Source organism: Triticum dicoccoides, chromosome 7B (genome assembly GCF_002162155.2).
Source record: "Triticum dicoccoides isolate Atlit2015 ecotype Zavitan chromosome 7B, WEW_v2.0, whole genome shotgun sequence".
NCBI lineage: Eukaryota > Viridiplantae > Streptophyta > Magnoliopsida > Poales > Poaceae > Triticum > Triticum dicoccoides.
This window is the reverse complement of record NC_041393.1, coordinates 393,738,617-393,747,342: the sequence shown is the minus strand read 5'-3', so window position 1 is coordinate 393,747,342 and position 8,726 is coordinate 393,738,617.

The following is an 8,726-nucleotide window of genomic DNA, read 5'->3' as shown; positions in this document are numbered from 1 at the left end:
GGGGGCACAAGGGTGGGGGCGCGCCCTCCGTCCTTATAGCCGCCTCGTGGCTCCTCCGACTTCATCTCCAAGTATCCTAGTTGTCTTATGGTCCAAGAAAAATCATCGTGAAGGTTTTATTCCATTTGCACTCCGTTTCGTATTCCTTTTATGCGAAACTCAAAAACAGGAAAAAAATAGGAACTGACACTGAGCTCTAGGTTAATAGGTTAGTCCCAAAAATAATATAAATAACATATTAATGCATATAAAACATCCAAAATAGATAATATAATAGCATGGAACAATAAAAAATTATAGATACGTTGGAGACGTATCAAGCACCCCCAAGCTTAATTCCTGCTCGTCCTCGAGTAGGTAAATGATAAAAATAGAATTTTTGATGTGGAATGCTACCTAACATACTTATCCATTAATCTTCTTTATTGTGGCATGAATGTTTAGATCTGTAAGATTCAAAACAAATGTTTAATATGGACATAAAAACAATAATACTTCAAGCATACTAACAAGGCAATTATGTATTCTCAAAATAACATGGCCAAAGAAAGCTTATCCCTACAAAATCATATAGTCTGGCTATGCTCCATCTTCATCACGCAAAATATTCAAATCATCCACAACCCCAGTTTCAGCCAAGCAATTGTTTCAAACTTTTGTATTCTCAAACTTTTTCAACTTTCACGCAATACATGAGTGTGAGCCATGGACATATCAATATAGGTGGAATAGAATGGTGGTTGTGGAGAAGACAAAAAGAGGGACATAGTCTCACATCAACTAGGCATATCAACGGGCTATGGAGATGCCCATCAATAGATATCAATGTGAGTGAGTAGGGATTTCCATGCAACGGATGCACTAGAGCTATAAGTTTATGAAAGCTCAAAAAGAAAACTAAGTGGGTGTGCATCCAACTTTCTTGCTCATGAAGACCTAGGGAAATTTGAGGAAGCCCATTACTGGAATATACAAGCCAAGTTCTATAATGAAAAATTCCCACTAGTATATGAAAGTGACGACATAGTAGACTCTTTATAATGAAGATCATGGTTCTACTTTGAAGCACAAGTGTGGAAAAAGGATAGTAACATTGCCCCTTCTCTTGTTTCTCTCATTTTTTGGGGCTTCTCGTTTTTTATTTTGGCCTTTCTCTTTTTTTTATTTCCTCACATGGGATAGTGCTCTAATAATGAACATCATCACACTTTTATTTACTCGCAACTCAAAAATTAGCACTACTAGAAAAACCGCTACTAATGGCGCACCTAATTTGGCCATTAATGGCGCATCACTGGTGCGCCATTACTAGCACGTCATTAGTAATTTTTACTAATGGCGCACCAGTGGTGCGCCATTAGTATCTGGTATACTAATGGCGCACCACTGGTGCGCCATTAGTATAGGCTACGGTGCGCCATTAGTATGCCTCCCAGGGGCCATGTATACCCAGGTGCTTTGGCATACTAATGGCGCACGACCACGAGATGCGCCATTAGTAACCGCGGCATACTAATGGCGCACTGTCCAGTGATGCGCCATTAGTATGCTTTGTCATACTAATGGCGCACTGTCATGTGATGCGCCATTAGTATGAATATTAGGTTTTTTATTATTTTTTATTTTCTGTTTTTTGCACAGGTTACAAAATGTATAATTTGACAAAATATAGACAGCACACATCAACAATAGATTCATCGAATACAATAGAAGATTAGTCTTTGAATACAATTCATCATATTAGTCTCCGAATACAATTCATCATATTAGTCTCTGAATTGAAAAGACCGAACAAAGATAGAACATTATATTACAAGTCTCGAGACCGCGAGTAGCGAGTTTGTCTTCACATTACAAGTCGATATCGATCATCTAAACTACCATCACATAGAAGAGAGCTGCGGTCATCACGATGAGCATCATCACGATGAAACTCGTCTTCATCCGGTTCCTCCAACGCTCCCTCCCCTCTCCCGCTAGATAGCGGGCGTATCTAGATTCGGCCTCGGCCCTAGTGGTGTACCCTTTGTAACTGTTACCGCTGAATCGGTGAACCTGTCTCCGACACTCCTCCCAGTCATCGTAGACTCCGGGAACCTTACCCTTGTACACGACATACGTCGGCATCGCTATGCACTAGCCAAATGAAACGTTAGTACCAATTCACAGACAATACATAAGCAATATATAAGTATGCAACAGAACGATCGGAAGAGAAAAGCAAGACATTAATAGCATCGATTACATCTAAGTTGAACGACTCTCGAAACCAAAGAGACATACTACAAGTTCATTAAAGTTTAATTACAACATGAGCCAATCGATGTTTCAGCACTAGACACAACATCACTGCTTTCGACTCGACTCAAGGGACCGGAGCGTGGATGAAGCCGCCGTCTATCGTGGGAGTCATGAAATAACGGTCGTTGTCAGCCTGCATTTGTAGCATTGTGTCGATGTCACTGTTGGACGGTTGATTGTTGAGGTAGAACTGCCCCGAGGTACGAAGGACATCTTGATGGATGATTTCCGCAAACTCTAACTGGATGCGAAAGAATTCTTGTCGGAGGTCCGCGTCCTGGATTGCCGACACGCTCTTTGCCCAATCTTTGAGTTTACTCGGTAGCAGAAGTTGATGATGGTCCCGTACGATCGCCCGCATGTGATGGATGGCGTAGTAGGCACCCTTCTGACCGCCAGGAGGCTGCTTGACGCAGCAGAACATCGTATTGTGGGAGAACACGTGCTTGCCGTACTAACCAATAGGCCTGGTGAAGGTGCCTCTAGATTTGGCGTAGCCGGGGAGAACATCATCAAGAACCTTCTTGACATTTGTGTAGTCTACGTTCGACTGACGGTCCGGGTCGAAATACGTGGCCATGGAATATTTGGGGCTTAGGAGGATGAGCGTGCAACGTGTGTCACTGCAGAAAACACGGAATGTTAAAAGAAAAACGATCGAAATGTAAGAATTCATATGTTACGGGCCGGTTGAGGGGAGGACTTACTCGGGAAAGTAAGGCACGAGGAAGTTATCCTTATCTTGGTTTGCCAGAATGACGCCTTCGAGGTAAGAACTCGCGACTTGCCGGTCCCCAGCGCTGCCCAAGATCTTGGCACACATGTAGAAGGGGTCGACTATCACGATGTCCGGGGTCTTGTCGCGAATGAGCCGCATCTCCATACTCAGCGAAAATAGCCGAACGAAGGTGTAGTGCAGCGGATGAAGGTTCAACATAGCGTGGATGTCATCAAAATGCAGGACGATCGTACGCCCGATGGAGTTATCCACAAAGCCCTTGCCCTCTGGCACCTTGGCCGCGAAAACTGGGTATGCCACATCCTTCTCCCTGAGACGCCGCATCTCCAAAGAAAGAACACTGTCATGCAGACTCCGCATAGCACTGATTGCAGCATTGAGCATATTTGTCGGTAGCATCGCCCTACCCGCCACATGCACCCTCCTCGAGATATCCTGCGGTGAAGGTGGCCCGTCCTGAGCACGGATCGTACTCTGTGCCGGCTGGCTCGCACCCTTCTTAGTCTTTCTTTTGCGTGCCTTCTTCTCCTGTAATGGGACCGAGTTTTGCTCACAGACCGCCTTCTTGAGTGTGTTGGGGCTGATAATATTTCGCACCTCGCCTATCTGAGGCTCGGTGAAGTCGGCAGCTGGAGGCGTCTCCTGAGAGCTGAACGCCAGACGGCGCCTATTGCAACTTGGCTTCTCCATGGTACCAGCTAGATCGCACACGTCTTTTGTTGGGTTTGGTTCTTGAGAAGGAGGCCCCATGAAGTCGCCATCGTACCCATGATCGGCAAAGTACTGATCAACGTTGCGAAATGTATCATCGTCGTCATCGTCGTCGTTCTGATCCTGTGCCATATGCATGTTTGGATCCAGTGGCATAGGGATGTCCGGCACCGTTGCGGCGGTCTTGCCATGGGGCCGACTTGGCGCCCGCACGACTGGCGGTGTTGTCTTTGGGGTGGTGTCCCCCGCCCCCAAACGAATCTGGCTCTTCAGCCAAAGCAGGGGCCAGCTCAAGCATGCGCTGAGGGTCATCACGTCATCATCGTCGGCCCCGACGGGTCGAATCGGAGGTAACAACTCGTCGCAGCCTGGCAGCACCCGAACCAGTTGAACCCTAAACAAGTTGGGTGGCATCTGGGTACCGTGGAACAAGGGGTTGCTCGGTTGAACTATTTTTCCCTTGGCGACATCGACCAACTCGTTGTTAACGAAGTGGAGGAGAGTGCACGGAACGTCGGCGGCGCCCTGCGAAAACATGTAGGGCGTCAGGGATGCCCAGTCAAAGGCAAGGAGATGAAGTCCTCGGCTGAGAGAGGCTTAATTAGTTACCGTGATGATGGCGTCAAGCTCGGCTAATGTAGAGGCACCGCCAACGGCGGGCGTGCAGTTGACAGAGGGGCCGCTTGCTGCAGAGGTGCCGGCCGGCGTACACCGGGGTGCATTAAGCTCCCGTGCCGGCGTCGGAGACACCAATGCCGCCTCCGCCGGAGGCACCAATGGCCCCGCCATCGCATTATGCGAGTTGCTAGCCGTGAAGCTAGGAATCGGGGGCGGCCCCTGTTGGCCGCCCGCAATCCACGCACTCAACCCCGAGATCAAGGTAGGCACAATGGCGGTGATCGTCGCTCCGAGTCGTTGTTCCACTTGCTCTTGGACAATCTCCGGAATCCGCGCCACCTGTGCCTTGAGTTCTTGAACCTCTCGCGCCTGGCTTTCCGAGCTGGTCTTTTTCTCCTTCCGCACACCAGCGGTATAGTATGACCCCCATTTTGTTGACAAGCCTTTGCCGGCCACACGACCAGCTGACGTCGGCTTACTGAGCTTATCCTTGTTCTTCATTACATTCAACCCCCTATTTAGAGTGGTGTCCCAAGGGTTGCTCTTATTCGACCCCGTGCTACTGCTTTCAGTCGCCTGCGGAAGCAATGTGAACCATTTAGAAATTTGGCTTCGTTAATTAGAATGCAACCATATGGAGCTAATTACGCGGGGGTGTATTCCTTACCAGAACAAGCTCAAGCTGCCTGGTCTTCGGATCCGTGGTAAGCTCCTTTGTTTTCGGGTCCTTCTTGTATTGGGCCCTGACAAAGTTCCTGGTCTGCTTGTCACCGTATTTATCGAAGAGGGGCGGTAGGCCTTGCTCGGCACGGTCCGCCTCCTCCTTGTCCCATATAGGCTCCGCCACTCTGTAACCGCCGGGACCGAGTGTGTGTTCCCCTATGTTCAGCTCCCGCATTTGTGTCCCCCACTCACTTGATTGGGAGTTTGCGGTGCTCGAGCAATTGATCTTGAAGTCGTTGTAGTCATCTTCGGTGATCGAAGGATTTTTCTCCTTGATCTTCTGATAACTCTCACCTTTCTCGATCATTCTCTTCACATTGCTTTTCCAAGTAGACAGGGCCTTGCTCATCTTCGTGAGGGCAGCATTGTTCACTTTATTCCCTTTGAGGCTTGTGTTTGCAAATTCAGCGGGGAACTTGTATCGTTCGTGCAGCTTCGTGAAGAGGAGGTTGCGCAAATTCCCTCTGTCAGGATGCCTCAGGTTCTCGGTGTTGATCGAGACGGTGCTCCGGACAATGCACCCGAGCTGAAGCGAGTACCCCCTGACTATTCGTTCGGGCGCCGTTGGATTCCCATTGGAGTCCACTTCAGTAACTTCCTCCTTGAGGGTGCGGAGCACGGTCGGGCACCGGTCCTTCCGTTGCCTCTTCGGTTGGCTGCCATCTGTGCGTGCGCCGCCATCATCAGTGGTGGCATCCTCGGCGGCACCATCAGTGGTGGCATCAGTGTGGTCATCCTCGGCGGCACCATCAGTGGTCTCAGGATCGGTGGGGAAGGCGGCGGCCTCATACAAGTGAGGTTGTTCCTCCATCTCCTGGGACAGCTCCCAGAATGCCTTGCCGCCCGAACCCCCGGCCTCATCGTTGTGGGCCATGTTTCTCTCTAAATAGAAACAAAGTTTGGTCAAAAAGTTGGTTATTGTCAAGGAACAAGATCATGGTCTCATCATTTAGGGTTTGTCGACACCGAGGCATCCTAAAATCTAAGCTTTTATCATTGAGGGTTTTTCGACGCCGAGGCACCCTAAAAGCCTAAGCTTTCATCATTTTGGTTTTATCATTTAGGCATTAGTCACAAGTACGCCGGGGCACTTGATCCTACTTAATTAACTACTACGATACCCCGGCCCATGCGTTAGTCACAAGTACCCCATATGTCCTATTTTTAGCAAAGTCATGCTAAAATTCACGGAAAATTTCAGCATGACCTTTGCTGAAAATAGGACATATGGAGTACCCGAATTTGCCGGAACGGAAGTTAATCGACATTCCGGCAAACTCAAGGGCCTCTCGGGGTATCTGCAAAATCATTATCCTAGGTGGACATGGATGCAATGTCACATGTCACATGGATCCCACACCCACAGGAGCTGGTGAAGCTTCATGTGTATTTCACGAAAACCAGCCTGACTAAAGAGCTTTATGTAGAAAACAAATAACCCCACCAGCTCACACAGGATCATCCCTCTAAGCAATTACTCAAAATGGGCACTAGCAGCAAAAAGGGAAAATGTAATTTATGGCACATAGATGTTGATCCACTGACATTCATAAATTTCAGAAGAGAAAATAGCAGGCATTGCGCATGCAGTATTTACTGCTAACCAGGGAGAAGAGGTTCTTATTTTCACTCCCAACAACAAGCAGGAAAACGTCTACATCGATGCACTCGGACGAAGAAAGTGCAACATACATATAGTTCATAACAGAGTGCACTGTGTGCAGAAACAGGAAGCGTACTATCAATCATCCACATATTTTTCGACAAAGATCAATCATCTATATAGTAAGGGATAGCTAAATTCGCACTTTACTAAACAAACTATCCCTCAAGTTATTCTATGAAAACATATTCAGTTTTTGAGACACTAACAATTAAGAACCTACAGACAAGTATTAAGAGAGCAGCTACACTAGGATTAAAGAAATTGACTCCTAACTACTACCCAGTTCAGCGTTGAGACTCCACCAATTAAGGTCCTACATAGTAATAGACCATCTAAAATAGCATTCCACTACTACCCACTACAAGCAGTATGTGCTAAACTAGCATGTCACTACTACAGACTAGATTGGAAACTGGGTCCTAGCAGCTACATATTCAGTTTGCAACATAACCAATCAAGACCCTACAAGGTGCCACTTGTTCATCCTACCAAGAACAGCAGCATCCAGAAAAGCCCCATATTTCATGCACTCTGCTTCTACACAAATGTGCTCTGCTCCTAGCTAGTTTAAGTTCAGATCTGATTACTCTTTGCTCTTATCCTGGTTTAGATCTTGTGGTAATTAAATAAATGTCCGTATATGCAATTGCAGACCAAAACAAAACTACAATTAACAGCCCCTGTTTTATTGCAAGTAAATTTGCTATCTTATACTCCCTCCTCTCTGGATTAGAGATCCTGCGTGTAAATCTAGGTTTTCTATTTTACCAACATAACAATACATATCACAAAAGTTATACCGTTAGTAGAAAGTACAATGAATCTTCAGCAAGAACCAGTAAGGTCCATATAGGGCTCTGGCTCCAACTATATCATGTTTTATTTAAACACAGTATGTTTCAATTCCTCCTCTATACAAATCTTGAGCAAGGACCAGCATATCTATATTACTATATAGTGTACGAGTTTTGAAGATTTGAATCTCAATGATAGGAAAGAATCTGAACCGTTGATATAGTCCATCGAATGGTCCAAAATGTTGGGATTCACATCTGCAGTGCCAGCTACAATGCATCTGCAGTATAGTAAAGATTCTGCTATTTTCCAGAACCATCTACAAACAAGAAAAGTTCACCTGCTTGCTACTGTTGTGCATTTGTGTGTGTAGCAGGCCGAACCGAGCATACAAATAGACAGGCAGTCTGCGGCAGCGTGCACACTAATCACGTTGGCAAGGAACAAGGTGATGTTTTGGCCTTTTGGGACAGTTCTTAGAGTTGGCTGTACTATAAGATACTACTTGGGGATGGCTTGAGAAGTATTCAATGGTGGTTAGCGCATATGCATATCTGATGGAATGATTAGAGAGTTTTTGGATGGAGAAAAAGAAGCGAGATAGTCTCGACCATGGAACACAGCGATGAACATTACCTTTCTGAAAAATATTGAAGGGGGCTGGAAATAAGAAAAGAAACTTTTGTTATACCTCGCAAAAAAACTTTGGTTGTATATGAGAAAATATACTGGAATAAAATAAATATGGAAATTGATCTGTCCAGACTTATTATATGCAAACCCGTTTATGTTTCATTTTTCATTTTTAATAAAATTTATTGTTTGAGAATTGTTCGTCTCACATTGTAATAACTCATATATATCTCAATGGACGACTAATAGAATTACTTTATTGCTTGCTGTAGGGGGCAAAAAGTAGATAAGTTTTCAACATTGTGATAATCAACAATGAAATCAATCACAGCAACTAAATATCACAGCAACATTGTGATAAGTTTTCAACATTGTGATAATCAACATTGTGATAATCAACCGGACTAGAGATATCGGGAACTAAACTATCAACGAAATCAATCACAGCAACTAAATCGATCCAGCACAAAAACGAAACGATAAAGATCACCGATCCGTAGAGCCACGCGTGAGGAGGCGTAGGGGAGGGAGGGAGGGAGG